Here is a 20023-nt window from a genome sequence, read left to right on the forward strand (position 1 = left end):
CACCATCACATATTTTTGGAATAAGGGCCAAATTGGCCACTGAATGTAACGCGAAAGTGCAATCAGGCCACTGGACTAAAAAAATGTGCAATTACTCCCTTCAACGTCTCAAATGCATTCAATTTCACCTATTAGCCGGTTGCAAGCCCTTCTTTCTGGTGGTTTGCTGACCAAGATGATTACATGGCAATATTTATTATTTTCCTTTATTTTCTTTTATTCTCCTTTCTTCATGCGCGTAAGAAACAAATCGGAATCCCCAAAGCCTTCAATCAGACATCAGAAATCAGCAAACCTCCCTAAACATCTCACCCTCGCCTCCCCCTTTACTCTCACCCCTACCTTAAAACATACAGTGTGTTCTTCCACCCTTCACTTGATATCAGCCTTAGTTTCTAATGTTTGCCATATCTTTTTAAAAATCTAAGCTTTTTGTTGGAAATACCCACAATTTCCCACGTGTTTCTTGGAGCTATCAAGAATTTTCCAAGAAAGAGATGCATAATGTTCTGTTTCTTTTGGAACTTTTGGTTATATTTTAGCTGTTATAGTTGTATTTCCTCTGCATTCTTGGGTTTTAAAATCTCTGGGTTTGATAGAACCAAGATTTGGGATTTTTGCATTTGGGTTCTTGGAGAAGTATGGCAGTGATGATGTTGATGGGTTTGTTGTTGGGGTAATTTAGGAGATCACGGAGATGTTAATGTACCTGTCTGGACTGTTGGTGGGAAGACCAGAGGTCACCGGATCTCCTTGTTGCTGTCGTCGTTCGGCGCTGTTGTTGCTGGTTCGTCGGAGCATCACCGGAGGTCGCCGCCATCCGCACAATGCATGATGACGGCCGGAGAAATCTGCTTCACTGTGTACTTGATAGAGGGCGCCGAGAAATCCCCATGCATCAATGATCGGTCTCCAAAGCCGAAGTCGAAAACCACCTTGAGGGCCGTCGGAGAAGAAACCACGCCGCCCCACGCCCAAACTCTTTACGAACTCTAAAGCGGAGGGGAAACCCACCTAGAACTCTAGAAGAAGCACTTGCTGCTTGAGAAACGTACTGCCCTGAACGTAGATGAGCTTGGACTGCCAAAATGAATGAATTTCTATTCGATTCTTATGGTTTTTATCCTCCGTTTGATGTTAATATGATTTTGAGTGAGGAGGCTTGCAAAGAGTACTGCACAAATCGAAGAAACGGAGCTTTGGATCTAAAAGATGCATGTTGTTGGAAAAGAAAGCAGCAAATTAACGACAGAGATTAAGAGCTTGAAATCTATGGGCCGGGATGAAGAGAAGAGAAGAGAAGAGAAGAGGAATGGACACGCTGGAAGAAAGGAAAAGAAAAAAAATTCCCATGTCATCATCCAGGTCAACAAGTAACCGGAAGGAAAGGGTGGGAACCGGCTACTTGGTGAAATTGAATGCATTTGGAGGGATGAGGGGAGTAATTGCACTTTTTTTTTAGTTCAGTGGTCCAATTGCACTTTCACGTTACGTTCAGTGGCTAATTTGACCCTTATTCCCATATTTTTATAAGGCTATTTATGTCTTTTAAAACATATTTCATTTCTATTCCTTAAATCAACCAAACACTGTAATATAATTCCTAAAGTCTATTCCTTCCGCGAACCAAACAATAGAATACAATTCATATTCTATTCCTTGTATATTCCATTCCTTATGGAATAGCATACCTATTACCTCAAAATTCATTCCGTGAACCAAACGTGCTGTAAGTGTATAATATATTAAATTAATCATTCAATTAGAAGAATATAAATTAAATTTGACTCAACCTAAATTGAAAGTGAATCTCACTCAAAGCACTACATCAAATTGACCACTTAAATGCCACTTTCTGTTAATTTTTCAAGCAAAGAACACGTAACTTTTGGAAAAGGAATTTTCCCAATTCCTTCATTTTTTTCATCAGAAGGCACATAGGAAATGACCTCTATTCTTTGTTCATTTTGTTTAAACTTCATGATATTTGAAGGTAGGGGTTTCAATGCAGATTAGCCTACTCCATTAAGCTCATCCTGTGGTGAGCTAGAAATTCGGAATGGCTGACTTTTGTTGGCCCTAAGCGACTCCATGCAGGTTGGTAGGTCTCATGAGTTGTCCCGCAGACTAACTTAAAAAAAAAAAAAGAGCTTTAAAATGAAATAAAATACTCATATTACATTGCATATATATATATATATATATATATATATATATATATATATATATATATATATATATATATATATTTTAATATATAAATATGAAAAAAAAACATATAAATTTTTATTTAAATTTGCTATGATTTGATGGATAATGATATTTTAATGTTTTAATCCTAATCATAGCTTGTCCTTTTTTTTATATAAAAATTATTATTTTATATTATATATAATACAATAAACAATAATATAAAATATGGGTTTGAAATGTATGAACATTTTAGAAATATTTAAATGGAAGAGAAAATTACAATCTTTTCATATTTTATAAAAAGAAATTTAAATTTTTTTATTTTTAAATATTTGTTAGCACGCAGCCAAACCATGAGCCCGCAAAGCCTGCTTCTTTAATTTGTGGGAGAAAATTTATCAACTCTAACCTGCCCCATCATGGGGTGACTTAGTTAGGCCACTGTGACATCCATATTTGAAGGGGAAAGCTAGCAATATTTATGCCACTTTCCTCTCTTTATTGCTAGTTTATTCTAAGTGGTGCCTAGTGTTACAATCCTAGATACAACCGTACTATATGAGAAATTTTTCTAATAGGCTTTTGGCTCCTAACCATATTCGAGCCACGGTGAATTTTAAATTCACACTTCAAGAGTGTGAAAGTTTCAAGAAATAACTAAGAATAACATGAACATGAATAATATATATATCTCTTTATGGTTCTCCAATATTCATATACAGTACACTTATTCATACTAAATTACTAACACCTATAATATTAAGCTACTAAAATTATACTAAGTATACAAAGTAATGATTTATTCTATACATAATTTCATTCTACTAAAATATAATCAATTATCCTCTAATTACACATACATATTAATTGATTATTTCCTTTCAAAATCTTCATTAATTAATCCACCAATTATTTCCTTCATTTTATGTGTATTACCTAGTTCATTTATTTCTATTAATCTTGCTCATAGTCATTATATTTGTACTAACATTGTATATATACATGCGATATGTAAAAATGTATGCACAATATTAAAATATTAATAAATAAAAATAATTAAATACTTTTTATTTAAATTATATTTCACAATTTCTTAAAGTGGTAAAATGTTAAATATCATATTTGACAAATATAGAGAATAAAGAAAGAAATTATATTTTTTTCTTAATTATTATGTAAACGATTTTCATAAAATTTATATGTACAAAAAAATAAAATTAAAAATATTACTAATACTAAACTAACAACCATATATATTACACATATACACACATACTATATGTATTATATACACACGCATTTCAATTAAATATAATCTAGAATTAAATTAATTGTTATATGATAATTTTAATAAAATGATAATAATTAAAGAATAGGAAAAAAGATATGATAGATGTAGGTATATAGCAATAATGATGTAATAATTAACATTAGAATTCATTAAGTGGTAACGAAGTTATAAATGTGTAAAAGTAGATTTGTCTAACAAAAATATAATAATGACATTTTGGCTAATAAAAATGCAGTGTACAATATTTAAAGTAATATATATATATATATATATATATATATATATATATATATATATATATATATATATATGTATGTATGTATGTATGTATGTATGTATGTATGTGTGTATGTATGTATGTATGCATGCATGTATTAGTGTAAAAATGATTAAAAATCATAAATATAAATTAAATTAACACATATAATTGTTATAAATATCTTTACTAAATACTTAGACAATAAAGTTAGATATGTTTGACTAGTATAATAAACTCTGCGTTATGCTGTGCATCCGTGTGCACCATGCATGGTGCACATAGATGCAAAAACGACGTTATTTTGACATTGACTTAAAAAAAAAAATCATAACTTCATAAGTCATAACTATACATCCAAAATTGCATAACTACACATTCATAACTTCATAAATATACATCCAGAATTGCAAAACTATACATCCACAACATCATGACTATAAATCTAGAATTGCATAACTATACATCCATAACTTCGTAACTATAAATCCAGAATTGCATAACTACACATCCATAACTTCATAACTATAAATCCATAACTTCATAACTACACATCCATAACTTCATAACTATACATCCAGAATTGCATAACTATACATCCATAACTTCGTAACTATAAATCCAGAATTGCATAACTACTCCATGCATAATTACACATCCATAACTTCATAACTATTGACGGTAATAATGTTATCGGTAATAGTAATATTATAATAACGCTATGAGAGAGTAACAATAGTTGTATTGCTTTTGCCTCAGTATAGAAAATACAGTGTCTTTGTCCAGAGTATTCAACGTCCCCCTCCAAGGTGAGGGGAGCCCCTACTTATACAAAAGCTGCTAACGGTAACAACATGAAACATAAATGGGGAGCTAAGCCTTTAATTCTCTCTCATCAATGGTGGCTTCAATGGCAGTAAAGGTGACAGCCGTTGGAATTCTGCCCGTTGGGTTTCCATGTGGTGTCGGGTCAGATGCTGCTTATGATCCGGGTCGGGTGCCAGCACCATTCCATGTGGTGTCGGGTCAGATGCTGCTTATGATCCGGGTCGGATGCCAGCACCATTATCCTGTCACCAGTCCCCCCTACTCCTAAGTCGACGGATGTGTTTGAGTTGACCAGGGAGTAAGACTGAATTTGCTTGATATCGTGCAGAATCTCGGTTGATCCCGAGTATGTGATTTTATTTTTCAGAATCACACATGAATTTTTTTTTTATGCTGGCCGAGACGGGCTGCGGCTTAGGCTGGCAGGGGTGCGTGCCTCCGCCGATCACGGCCGAGGCGTCGCCTCGACCGATCGTGGCCGAGGCGTGCACCCCGACCGATCGTTCGTGGCCGAGGCGTGCGCCTCGGTCGATCGTGGCCGAGGCGTCGCCTTGGCCGATCGTGGTTGAGGCGTCGCCTCGACCAACCGTGGCCGAGGCGTGCGCCCCGATCGTAGCTGAGGCGTGCGCCTTGGCCGATCGTGGTCGAGGTGTCGCCTCGACCGATCGTGGCCTAGGCGTGCGCCTCGGCTGATCGTGGCCGAGGCGAGCTCCGACCCTTTTTTTTTTTTTTTTTTTACAGACAGGCTGAGGCGCCGCCTCTGCCTGTGGCCGAGACGCGTGCCTCAGCCTGGCCGAAGCGTGCGCCTGGCGGCCTTTTTTTTTTTTTTTTTTTTTCCGGCTGAGGCGTTGCCTTAGCCGGGTTTGGCCGAGGCGTCCCCTCAACTGTGGGCGCTGGCCGAGACGCGTGCCTCGGCCAGTGACCGAGGCGCGTGCCTCAAGCCTTTTTGCGGCTCGGCTTGAGGCGCCGCCTGAGTCGTGCCTTGGGCCGAGGCGTGCGCCTCGGCCTTGGTTCTTTTTTTCTTTTTTTTTTTTTTTTTTTACAATGTGGCGTCGGCCGGCTTTTGGTTGATCGAAGGTGGTGCTGAGAACCTTTTATTTGAGCAAAGTAACCTAGGCAAACCATGATTACAAAATATTGTTTACAGGTCTGGGCGGGCCACGACTACAAAATATTACTTATAATATCTAATTAAATATTCTGAGTTCCATACCTGATCGATCATCCTTGCTAGGCCGAGGTGCTGCGCCTCGGCCTGGTTGAGCCGGTGGCCGAGGCGTGCGCCTGGCGGCTTTTTTTTTTTTTTTTTTTTTTTTCCGGCTGAGGCGTCGCCTCAGCTGAGGGCGCTGGCCGAGACGCGTGCCTCGGCCAGTGACCGAGGCGCGCGCCTCAAGCCTTTTTGCGGCTCGGCTTGAGGCCCCGCCTCAGTCGTGCCTTGGGTCGAAGCGTGCGCCTCGGCCTTGGTTTTTTTTTTTTTTCTTTTTTTTACAATGCGGCGTCGACCAACTTTTGGTTGATCGAAGGTGGTGCTGAGAACCTTTTATTTGAGCAAAGTAACCTGGGCAGACCATGATTACAAAATATTGTTTACAGGTCTAGGCAGGCCACGACTACAAAATATTACTTATAATATCTAATTAAATGTTCTGAGTTCCTTACCCGATCGATCATCCTTGCAGATGGTGTGGACTTGTAGGTCCTTTCCGCCAATCTTTTTGCATGTTTTTACGTAACAACTGCGTGCTGCTCGCTGGTCTCCTCTGACGACTCCTATCCCACTCGGATTAGGGAACTTCATACACAAGTGTTCCACTGACACTATGACCTTGAGGTCCTCCAGTGTCGGTCTCCCCAAAATGATGTTGTGCACACAAGTGAGTCTTACCACGATGAATTCCACGTCAAGTTTGCGAATGTTAGGGCTCGTGCCTATCTCCACTGGTAAGACCACTAACCCCTCCGTCTCCACTGAATCACCCGTAAATCCAGAGAGTGGGGTACGTACTTCTTTGAGCTGGTTCCTAGGTATCCCTAACTTGGTGAAGGATCGTAATACATCACATTGACTGAGCTTCCCGTGTCGACTAAGATGCGGTGCACAATGACATTGTTGACGTCCATCTCAATCACCAGGGCGTCATGATGGGGTAACGGGCCCTCTGGGAGGTCATCATTAGAGAAGGTGATGGCCTCATGTCTCTGTTTCTCTTCTCTAGGAAGACTCACTACTTCTCCCACGTATAGCTGCCGGCTCCACTTCTTTATTTCCGCAAGCGTGTCACCCCGTGCGGGTCCATCATAGATAAAGTGTATGGTGTGCTTCTTTTGTCGTCTAGGCGCCACCTCGATTTCTTTCTCGCTATCATTCTGCTCAGATATTTGGTTGCGTTGCGTTTTCTTTTTTTGGCGTTCGAGGTGGACGGCTCTGTGCCATCCTCATTCCTCCAGACATTTTTTGGTGGATTGTGTTGCGGCTGTTGCTGCTGTTTGGATCGCTTGACGAAATGTCGGAAGTAGCCCTGCTGGATGAGTTCTTCTATTTGTCTCTTTAAAACGTGACACTCATCAGTATCGTGGCCGGTTTGCCTATGAAACCTGCAGTACTTTGTTTGGTCCGCCTTCGGGGAGACCTTCATGCACTCCTCGGGGAATTCGACCATTCCCATCTCCTCAGCTTGCTTTAGAATGACACTGACGGGATGGGTAAGAGGAGTTAAATTATGCAAGGGGACCAGGCGAGGTCGTTCGTGGTCTCGGCCTTTCCCTGCGGTCGGGTGGTTCGAGAGTGGTGCCTGGCTGGGCGGACCCGCTTTCCCAGGCTTCCCACCTTTCCTACCATCCTCTTCGTCCTTCTTCTTCCTATCGACGTCCTCTGCTTCGGCATAGCGGCTACCCGTCCTTATCAGATCTTCGTAAGAGCAGGGGTGGTGGGCGTTCAGTTGCTTGTGGAAATACCCTGATCTTAAGGCATGGATAAATATCGGGATCGCCGCCTTGGAGTCGAAGTCGTAGACATTATTAACTTCCTTTTTCCATTTTATCAGGAAGTCTTTGTGGCTCTCGCCTCTATCTTGCTTCACTACACAGAGGTGAGAGAAGGGTTTCTTACGCTGTATGCTACCGGAGAAGTATGTCAGGAAGCTCTTGGACAACTCTCAAAAGTTTTGGATCGACCCATCCGGGATGGTGTTGAACCAGTCTTGGGCCGCTCCATCCAGGGTGGACAAGAACGCTCGGCACATGATGGCGTCCCCTGCCCTGATCATTACCATAGCAGCCTTGTACCTCGTCATGTGGACACGTGGGTTAGTGACCCCCGTGTACTCCTTGATGGCGGGCAACCTAAAGTCCCTCGGCAAAGGTACGTCCATGATGCTTGGGGAGAATGGTGCTGTCATCCGTACCTCGGGTTTCGGCGACTACTCCCGTGCCTCCACCCTTCTTGCTAACTCCTCGATTCTTCTCTACAGCCTCTCGACCAGGGCCAAATCGTCAGGGTGCCGGCTGCCGTTCCTCTAAGTGTCGGTGTGGAACCCGGTCATCAACGCGTCGCTTCCCCGCCAAGTGCCGACGCGGAGCCAGCTCTTCGACGCGTCGCTCCTCCAAGTGTCGACGTAAGGCCGACTCATCAATGTGTTGGCGTGGGGTCGGCTCCCGAGACTCGCCCACCTCCACTGTGGGTGATCTCTTGGCTTCTCTGTTTTCGTTTTGGCGAGGGACTCTGTTAGAGAACCCCTCGACCCGTGATCCTAATCTTTGCCGCACGGGCGCCCTATGTCCCAATCGTTCTGGTGCAGATTGGGAAGGGCTTGGTTGTCGTCTGGCCGGTCCACTTCTTTGGGTCTCCACCCCTATTTCCTGGGGCCACGGGGGCACTTGGCCTTGCAGTCCCACCGCCACCTGATTTAGCGCCGCAGTCACTGCTTTCTGAATGGTCGCCTGGAGGTTCACGACTTGGTTCACCCCTCCATTGTTGAGTTGGTCTCGGAGGTCCCCTCCATTGTTGAGTTGGTCTTGAAGGTCCCCGCCATTGTTGAGTTGGTCTCGAAGGTCCCCGGGCCTCCCGTTGTTGAGCTGTTCTCGGAGGTCCCCTCCTCGATTGTTGGTGAGTTGGTCCCGGAGGTCACCTGAGGCATTGCCATTGTTAACGTTGCGGAAACCATGGGAGCTGCGGGACACCATTCTTTCAAGCTTGCTGTTGAAAAAGAAATGAGTTGTGTGTGTCGTAGCCTGCTTGAGTATTGGACTCAGGCTCTCAATGAAAGCACCAATGACGGTAATAATGTTACCGGTAATAATAATATTATAATAACGCTATGAGAGAGTAACAATAGTTGTATTGCTTTTGTCTCAGTATAGAAAATACAGTGTCTTTGTCCAGAGTATTCAACGTCCCCCTCCAAGGTGAGGGGAGCCCCTACTTATACAAAAGCTGCTAACGGTAACAACATGAAACATAAATGGGGAGCTAAGCCTTTAATTCTCTCTCATCAATGGTGACATCAATGATGGCTTCAATGGCAGTAAAGGTGACAGCCGTTGGAATTCTGCCCGTTGGAGTTTTGCCCGTTGGGTTTCTATGTGGTGTCGGGTCAGATGTTGCTTATGATCCGGGTCGGGTGCCAGCACCATTCCATGTGGTGTCAGGTCAGATGCTGCTTATGATCCGGGTCGGATGCCAGCACCATTATCCTGTCAACTATAAATCCAGAATTGCATAACTACACATCCATAATTTCATAACTAAAAATCCAGAATGAATGAACTAAAAATCTAGAATGAATGAACAACATAATGTTGTTGTTGGAAATCGAAATTGATTTTTTTTTTAAGTGGGACACGCGTTTTTAATCAAAACGACGTCGTTTTTGCATCCGTGTGCACCATGCATGGTGCACATAAATGCACAACATAATTTGCCCTTCAAAACTCGACCCATTGAGAGGTACTTTTTTTTTTAGAGTTAATTCCATTTTTTGGTAGTACTGTCAAAGCGGTCCGGCCCGCCCCATTAGGCCCACCACACCGCGGACTTAATTTTTCGTGGGCTTTTGCGGGCCGGCGCCCCATGCCCGCGGGCTAGAATTCGTACAACCCTAATCCACCCCGCACGGGTTGATAGCTCCGCGGGCCGGTCCGCGAAGTTATTTTTTTTTTAAATGTTTAAAAATTTTTAAAATTAATATTTTAAAAATATTAATCTCATATATATATATATATATATATATATATATATATATATATATATATATATATATATATATATATATATATACACACTGTGTAACATTATATATATAAATAAATATATTATATATTTATATATATAATTATATATATAATGTTACACAGTGTAACATATATTTATTTTTTATTTTTATTCTTTTTTTGTAATAGGTCTAGCCCATGGGTCGGCTCGCAGCCCATGCGTGTTGTGGGTCAATTTTGGCTCGCCCCGTTAGGCCCTCATTTTCATGGACTTGTTTTTCCATGACCCTAACCCGCCCCACCGCGGGGCAGGTGTGGGCCAACTCGCGGGTTTCGACCCACTTTGTCCATCCGGATTTTTGGTCATTGATTTATAGGTGGCAGTCCACTTTTAGTCAGTTTTTATCAGAACATTCCCTTTTGGTCATTGTATTATTGTAACATGATTAATTTTGGTCCTTTATCAACAAAATTGTTGAAATTTAGTTAAATAAAACGACATTTTGATCTTTTTAATTCAAATTGCGTTGATCCGTTATATATTTTATGTTTATTTTTTAAAAAAATTCATAATTGAAGAACGAAATGCTCTTGTATTTAACGAAATTACAATGATTTTTTTTATAGAGGAACAAAATTGATAATGTCACAATAATACTATGACCAAAGGGATGTTCTGATAAAATAGGACTAAAAGTGGACTGCCACCTATAAATCTAGGACAAAAAAATAGAATTAAGTCAATTAACTCTTTTTTTTTAGCAGAATATGAGGTGTACTAAGCAGACCCTAACTGTAGGAGCCACTTTTAAGCCTGTACTATACTCAGACTAATCTCCGTCTGCACCGGGCCAACCCAATTAAGGAACATAGTGCTAGCCAAATTAATTTTTCCATACGATAGGAAGTTCGAATTCTCAACCTTTTTTAAATGACAATGGTACACGGTCACTTGCGTCAACCAATCTGGTTCCTTTTGAGAAGTACTTTAGACTAGTATAATAAACTCTTCAAAACGCGACCCATTGAGTGGTAAGTACCCTTACCGTGCAACACAGGGTGTTTGGAATGGGGGCCGTTATGTATTGGACAATATACTTTGACCATTTCAAGCATTTTCTTAGGTGTCCCATTCTTTTGGCACAAAAGTATATCCTATTAGGTGTCGTTACTCTCAAACCAAGTAAGCTTTGGCTTTCAAGTCCAAAAGTGAAAAGGAATTGAATCCAACAAATTTATACTAATACATACACAAGCAACTATGGAATTTGACCGACGAAGAAAATGTACATATACTTCCATTTGAAATTTTTAAATAATTTTCACCCTATTAGAATATGAAAAATGTTGGTCCATACTTTCACAAAAGTGAAATTTTTCTTGTTTGATGTGCCAATCTTTAAGTAGTTTTTAGCATTCAATAATTATGAGACACATCACTATTATTATTCTAAACGAAAGGTTACTGATTTGAGTCTCATCCAATCATGCTCATATTATGCAGATACTAATCAATGCATAACAACTTGTACGTACAACTCTATACCTCTTTGGGTATGTTTGGTTCATGGGTTTACACTTAGGAATGAGAATCAAAATCATAGTTATTGTTTGGTTGACAACATTTTAAAACACAACTGAGATTTGATTACGCTTTTAATTAATAATCTCATTCTCTAATTAAAATGGGGTATCATTCCATCTTATACTAATTAGTTTAGAATTATACTCATTCTCTAATTAGTTTTCAAAAAAAAAAAATAATTAAAAAGAGTTTCATTCCATCTTAGATTCTTATATTAGTAATTTGATTTTTAAGTTTATATTAGTGATTTTAAATTTGTTTTGATTTTTTTTTTATATTGGTGTTTTGGATGTTATTATATCAAGATCAATGCCGATTTTTTTTAAAAAAAATTTTAAAAATTTTTATTCTCATTATAAAGTCATACATAACCAAATATCAATATTGGTAATCATTCCAATTCTACCCTACCACCAAACATGCAAAATACTTTCATCAAAACACATTATTATTACAAAGTATTTGATTCTCATTATGATTATGATTCCCATGTGGGAACAAAACACACCATTTGTCTTTGTATCTATTAATTCTAAATTGAATAAAGAAAATGGTCAAATAGGACCTTGAACTTTATTCGAAAGTGCAATTAGACACATGAACTAAAAAAAGATTACAAATAAACACTTGAACTTTTTATTTTGGTGCATCTAAACCCAATAGCCGATTATCCACCTGGCCTGGAATAACCGGTCATTAGCGTTCCGACGACAATTCTGATGACAATTCAAGCGACCGGAAAACGACCAGAATGGCGGCCAGTGGTTGAACTTTTTTAATGGCGGTGAACAGTTGTCAGCGACGGTCAATAACGATAATTTTATCCGTATAAATTATTGGTAAACAAAATTTATTTGACTCATTTTTACTAGCTCAAATGTTTAATTGCAGTTTTTTAAAGTTCAAAAGCTTAATTACCCTTTTGAAAAAATTAAAATTTAAAGACATATTTGACCTTTTTCTAATTATAAAGTTAAATATGATTAATTAAATAAGTGGGGCGGATGGAGTGATAAATAGCAGGAGTTAAGTGATTCCTTGCTCACTGATAAAGAAAATGGCGAGGAGCCGAGGACCATAAACAATTTATTTCTTTTGAAAAAATCTATGTGATATTGTGGGCCCAAAAACTTAACATTTATTGGTAAAATATTTTCTAGAAAAGTCAATTGTAATTGTAATAGCATTGATAGATTTTTCGTAATATATATATATATATATATATATATATATATATATATATATATATATATATAATGGTACCCGGGTTAGACTTCCATTTGGAAGGTTGTGAGTTCAAGCCTCAGTGGAGGCGTTATTGGCTCTTGGTGTTTCAGTAGGTTGAGAAAGTATATGAACAGATACTACAATGTAATAGAGCTAGTAGCATTCAAAAAAAAAAAAATATATATATATATATATATATATATATATATATATATATGTGTGTGTGTGTGTATATATATATATATATATATATATATATATATATATATATTCATAAAGAGTGAAGGTGATTTTCAAAAAATAAAGAGTGAAGGTGGGGAGAGCTTAACTCTTCTTAGATGCGTTTGGAAATTCGAAAAATGATTTGTGCAAAATGTTTTTAGAATTTTCAGTGATTGGCAAGAGAGAAAAAATGAGGTCAATGAAAAATGATGTCTTAGTCAAATAAAAATATGTATTTTTTGAAGGAAAATAACTTCCTTTTTGGGGGGGGGAAAGTCATTTTTCAAGAGATACACATGCAAAATTTTTCGGGCCTAATTTTTGACAGCTTTTGCGAGTCGGCCCACCGAGCTCGCGGGCTAGGGTTCATGCAACCATAGCCCGCCCCATGTGAGTTGGCGGATCCTGCGGGCCGGTCCGCGTGTTTTTTTTTTTTTTTAATTCAAAGTTCAAAAAAAATAAGTAAAGCCTACAAATAATATTAATTTTTTAAAATGTTAATATTATATGTGTGTGTGTGTGTGTGTATCAAAAGAGTGTTATTCATAAAAGGATTTTATCAAGTATCAAACAATTAAAATTTTGAAGTATTCAATTCTTTTCATTTTCATTTTCCTGCTCATTTTCTAGAAAATGAACCAAACACACAAAGATGGTTTTCTGCGTTGTAGCCAAACACAGAAAAGGAAAATGTTTTCTGGAAAATGACCTATTTTCCATAAGTCATTTTCCTGTTTTTCAAACGGATCGGAGCCTTAGTCTCTTACTCCGCTTTCTAATTTACACTCACACGTATATTGGAACTACTTTTTGTTTATTTAATATGTAATATATTTGATAGATTTAATTAATCCGAGTGGTCCGAATTATTAAACCCAATTAGTAAAGGAAATAGTAAATATACAAGGTAACGACAAAAGTAATGAGACAAATATGTGTCACAAAAGATAATATCGTATTAATAGTAAAATGGTAAGATGATTACAACGGGTGTAATGCTATTACAATAGAAGATTAAGACCATGGAAGTGTAGTATGTCCTAAAGGGACAAAATAAATGTTTTTATATCTAAAGGAAACCTGTAACTGCCCCCCTAAAGAGGAAGGGGCGGTTACAACCGTCTCTGATCGCATCTGGTCTCACGATCGGGCGCCCGGGTAGGTTGGCCAAGGCCTCGCCTAGACGACCTGGGTCAAGCACGGGGCTTGACCCCGAAGCCCCGATTCTTCTCCACCTCTCCGGATCGATTTGCTCCATTTTCAATATGTCCATTATCAATCTCCCACTCTCCGAGCTGCAAGAAGTCGTAAGTGAAGGAGAGTAGACACTTCGAGACCTTGGAAATTTCAACCTTCTTACTTTGATTTATACTTTGCCATCACATGTATTTGCACTCTTGTTCGATCGGACGGGGGTGGCATGACCAAAGGCCAACCCACCCCCAGCCATGTGGCTACGTGGCTGAGGTCTTGGCCGAGGGGTCAGCCTGAGGCCCCAGCCTAAGGCTTGGCCTAGGGTCTCGGCTAAGACCGAGCTCGGTTTGACGTCTTCACTGAGTACCACTCTACCTTCGCGCCTCCATTTGGTGACTTCCCTCATTGACATCACGCTCGAGGCTTGGGCTCTACTCAAGGATTGGACCCCCCGCCATAGACTAGCTTTGGTTTTTAATAGTGTTAGTAATTTTTTTTTTTATAGTGGTAGGCGTAGTTATTTGGCCAAGGGTACCCCTTAGTTCCAAAAAGACTCTTCCCGTCAGGTGGCAAGTAGTGATATCGGACCTCGTGGCCCCCTTAGGGTGATAACCCTCCCCCTCAAGTCATTTGACCCCGGCCCGTTAGGATCTTCTGTCGGGTGGCGAGCGAGGTCGGACCTCGTGCTCCCTTAGAGTAGTAGCCCTTCGACCCAAGTCACTCAACCTTGGGCCGTTAGGCTCTTCCGTCGGGTAGCAAGCAAGGTCGGACCTCGTGCCCCCTTAGGGTGATAGCCCTTCGACCCAAGTCACTCGGTCCCGGGCCGTTAGGCTCTTTCATTAGGTGGCGAGCGAGGTCGGACCTCGTGCCTCCCTTAGGGTGTGGCTGGAGAGGCTAGATGGGTACCCCTACGGGGTCCCCAACCTCCTCTCTATGAGTAGTGAAAATGAGTCCATGGCGAATTTTTACTGTTTTTATTAAAGTTAAGGGAACGGACAACCTTACAAGAATGGATTATTGGAAATACTTCAACAAATGCTCGGAATTCCATAACTTAGCTATCATCTTCCCCTTTGGGGTTTTGAGTTTGTAGCTGCTTATGAACCACGACTGCCACTATGTAGGAGCCCTCCCACTTAATGGCGAGTTTACCCTCGGCCTGGGGATGGCTTGCCTCCCGTCTCCGTAGTACATAGTTACCTACATGAAAGTAGTGGGGTCGTACACAATGATTTGGCTTGTCATTGGTAGTTCTCAGCTCGGATCAAAGCGACTTCTCCTTTCTCGTTACCAGGTGGAGGTGGTGCTCCTCGTTGAGGTCGGGGTCATACTTTGGCTTGGCGGGAGGTATGACTACCTCCGCAGGGGTGCGGACCTCGAAACCATAGGATAATGAGAAAGGGGTCTTGCCCGTGGCTCGTCAGGGGGTGGTGCGGTATGCTGGCATTTAACTCCTCCACACAGGCCCTACATATTGACTCGAGCTTCTTCTTGAGGCCATCCACAATAGTGCGGTTGGCGTTCTCCACCTGACTATTAGCCTGCGGGTAAGACACAGAGACACGGCTGTGCATGATATACCACTCCGCGGAAAAATTCTTGAATTCTTGCCCCTCAAATTGGCGTCTGTTGTCGGTGATGAGCTACATCGGGACCCCGAAATGCAATAAGATGTTTTTGTAGAAGAACTGTTTGCACCGGGTGCTAGTGATGCTTGCCAAAAGTTCAGCCTCCACCCACTTGGTGAAATAGTCTACTGCCACTATCAAATACTTCCTCTTGCCCGATCCCATAGGAAGTGGTCCCACTATGTCCACCCTTCACTTTGAGAAGGGGATCAACGAACTGATAGAAGTGTAATTCATGGCAGGTCGACCCGGGCCATTCTAGATCTGTTGGCATGTCTTACAGCTTTTTGCATTGTCAGCACACTCCTTAGCCATGTTAGGCCAGAAGTACCCTTGTAAGATGGCTCTCCAAGCCATAGTGTAGGCCCCCTGGTGGGCTGAGCAAGTCCCCTCGTGTATCTCCTCAATAACCGACTTCGCCTCCTTGGGGTATAGGCAACGTAATAGGGTGTCCTTGTAAGACCTCTTGTAGAGTGTGTCGTTGAGGACCAGGTAGGTGGGGGCTCGTCTCTTCATAAGCTTGGCCTCGACCACGTCTGGGGGAGGGGGTAGTGTACATGTTTTCTTGTACTCCTTAAGGTGGTCCAACCAGCAGGGGGGTTAGGGTTGCACGGGGAGTATCGGGTAGGCCTCCAAACTTGACCTCTTGAGGTCTTCCACGCGGGCTATCCTGGAGATATGATTCCGGGGTACCTACAAAACTTCATAATTGATCAGTTGCCCTAGCAACCATAGTACCACGTCCTAGTATATCTTCATCCTCTCTTCATTGGCTTCAAATTCACCCATGACCTGCCCTACCACGAGTCTGGAGTCACACTGGATCTTGAGCTTCTCAGAGTGCGTAGTAGGCTCGGAACCCCTAGGGGGTTATGAAGACGAAACCCCCCCCCCCCCTCCACCGCATCCCTTGGTGCTCGAGGACCCGTATGTTAGGAGGGTCCACCACTCCTCTTCCTCATCTCGAGCTTACTCAGTGGCCTCCCGAGCGGTGCACTTGACTATAAAATCAACCAGAGCTTGCCCCTTGATAACCGATCTTAGCTTGAAGTGGATGTCGAACTGGCTTAGGCGCATGGACCACCTGACTAACCTACTGGCCGACCCCGAGGCCCTCAACACCGAGTCCAGGGGCTGATTGGTGAGGACATGTACGAGGTGGGCCTAGAAATAGTGGCTGAGCTTCTTGGCTATAGCATCAACTGCGAATATGGCCTTCTCGGTAGCTGAGTACCTTATCTCAGCTCCCCGTATGGCTCGACTTACATAGTAGACGGGCCGTTGGACCCCCTCGTCATCTCGGACCAGCACGAAGCTGACCGCGGCCTGCGAGATACCAATCTAAAGGTATAAGACCTCTCCCTTGACGTGTTTAGCCATGGGGGGAGTGACATCAGGTACGCCTTGAGGTCTTCAAAAGCTTTTTGGCACTCTTGGGACCATGCGAACCCCTTAGTTTTCTTGAGCACCTAGAAGAAAGGTAAGGACCTCTCGGTCGACCTCGATAGAAACCGGCCTAGGGCTGCTAGCCGACCATTTAGGCGTTGGACCTCCCGGGGGGACCTCGGAGGTTCCATATCCAGGATGGCCATGACCTTGTCGGGGTTGGGCTCTATGCCCTTCTTCGAGACCATGTACCCCAAGAATTCACCCCCGTGTACCCCAAAGGTGCACTTCTTGGGGATCAATCTCAAACTAAAATACTTCATAACTGAAAATACCTCAGTTAGGTCATCCACGTGGGGGTCGGCTTCGGGGCTCTTGACTATCATGTCATCTACGTAGGCGCCTCCAATCCCTCTATGTTGCAGTCGATGACCTGCTTGAACACCTTGGCCACCATTCGAATATATGTGGCCCCCGAGTTCTTGAGCTCAAAGGCCATGACTTTGTAGAAGTAGACCCCCTCAGGTGTGTTTAAATGTGTGCGAACACGATTAAGTGTGTGTAAATGCGATTGATCAAGATTGGTCTAAGTGACATTGTGAGATCAAATCTTGTGCATCAATAAAATAAATTTAATGGTCCAAATTAATATAGATTAAATGTGTGCGAATGTGATTAAAAGTGTGCAAACAAGATTAAGCTAGTGTGTGCGAACGCGATTGATCCAGACCATTAAAATTGATTAGATTTATGTACAAAATTTGGTCACACAATCTCACCTAAATAGATGTTCTCGTAGGAACCCTCATATATATATATATATATATATATAAAGGGACATGACAAAATGAGAATATGATCTTCTTGTAAAAAGTGATGATTTACAATACATTAATGTTCATCAATGGTTGCGAGTTTAGTAAAAAAAAAAAACACGAGGTCAATTTCATAATTATTACAAACTTTCAAATTTCAATATTTATAAAAAGTGAAGATTGATTTGATCTAATCTATGTAGATCAACGATTGAAGATTATTGAAAAATAAATGGAAAAAGGTGAAGTTCTTTTAATAAATATTGAAACTTGAAAGTCTGTAATAATTATAAAATTAACGCGTGTTCTCGTTAAATTTCGCACATCACGCGTGTTTGTAAAAATCAATGACTTAATTGTTGGGGACGAAAAGTAAGTACCCCACTTTATTACTCTCATTAAATAAATTATATAAATGAGTAGCTACAATAAAAAAAATAATACATTTGCATTTAATTAATTTAGAATTAGATGTCTATAATGCCTTTATTCACAAATTTTTTATCCATTATAAACAAATTAAAAAGAGATATAATTTCCATTAGTTATATTATCTTTATTTTCTCCTTCAAAGATTCCCTACCTTCAAATTAATTAATTAATTATATTCACTACATTGTCCATTGTCTTCTTTTTACACTATCTTGTATTAAATATCATAATTATAATACAAACTATGTTATATATTTATTTACCAAGTATTTTATAAAAATATAATAAATATTCATATTTTATTCAATACTTTTATATGATAATCTACGACACACATCTCACAACACATGAAACATGTAGGGGAAAAAGTACCACTGCCAAATATCAACAGACGCTTGCAAGATAAAGAATTCATAGTACAACTAAGATCCCAGTCATATACACAACAAGGCAAATCTAAAACTTCCTCCAACATAATCTCATTGCATGACGCTGCCCTCTATGCTACCACCAGTAGCCCAATTACACATGACACACTACTAATAAAAAAGAAGAGGACAAGTACTGAAGATGAAGACAATGACAATGTTATCCAAAAGAGAATTAAGAAGACTTAGAGAAATTTAACTCAAAAGTAGTATTTTTAGACTATCATTTTTAGACTAAGTGTTTAGACTAGCGTTATTACAAAGTTGCAAACATTTATTTTAGTGACAATTATAATCAATCTCTCATATATTATCTTACATTTATATACTTTGAATTACTAATTTAAATAAACAAATTCAACATTCAATTACATATGCATAAACATCTCATATATAATCTTGCATTAATATACTTTGAAGTACTTATTTAAAAATAAACATGGGACACTATCACATTCGCGCAATGCGCAAGGTAAACTAGTATATATATACACACAAATGTATAAAGAAGTTAGGTTAAAGTGTTATCCCACATCATGAACCATTCATGATTATTCATGCCGCACCATGATCTTTAATAAGTGATATTTAGATCCATAAACCATTATTTTTTTTCGTCTATAACTTTTTATAGGTTTTTCGGTAATGCTGATGACATGGCACAGTAATAAGCTGACCTGGCCTTATTTCTCAATCCATGTAAGCATTTTTAATTTAAAAGAAAAAACTACTCCATTTTTTTTTAAATATGCGGGAGGGGGAACCCCAACAAGAACACTCAACTAAAATCACGCCGTTGGGGAACACCCATGGAGTCTTCCACAAGCAACGCAGCGATCTCAGCCTCCGGACTGTCCAAAAAACACAGGCCCCGGTTACCATCAAATGCCTTCTTCGCCAAACAATCAGCCACAACATTTTGCTTGCGGAACACATGGCCTATCCGCACATCCCAGTTTTTCCTCATCAACCTTCTGCATTTGCCAATAATGGTGCTCAGATTCCCATTTGGTAACTCATGGCCGTCATTAACCGTAATCCAATCTACAATCCTTTTGGCGTCACATTCTACAAGCACTTTTCTATGTCCACGATCCCATGCAAGCTTCAGACCATTTAGGATGCCCCATGCCTCAACTTCCATGACAGATCCTTCTCCAATCTGGCATTTGTAGCCCCAGATTCAGTCCCCTTTGTCATCACGGAGCACTCCTCCACAACCAATCTTCCCAGTTTGTGGACAGTCCTAAAGCTTCTCCAATCTGATTGTTTGTGGGTTTCTGCTACCGTCAGAATTAAGCTTCAGCCAGCCAGGCGTGGGCTTAGACCA

This window comes from Ipomoea nil, unplaced genomic scaffold, assembly GCF_001879475.1.
Source record: "Ipomoea nil cultivar Tokyo-kokei standard unplaced genomic scaffold, Asagao_1.1 scaffold0642, whole genome shotgun sequence".
Classification (NCBI taxonomy): domain Eukaryota; kingdom Viridiplantae; phylum Streptophyta; class Magnoliopsida; order Solanales; family Convolvulaceae; genus Ipomoea; species Ipomoea nil.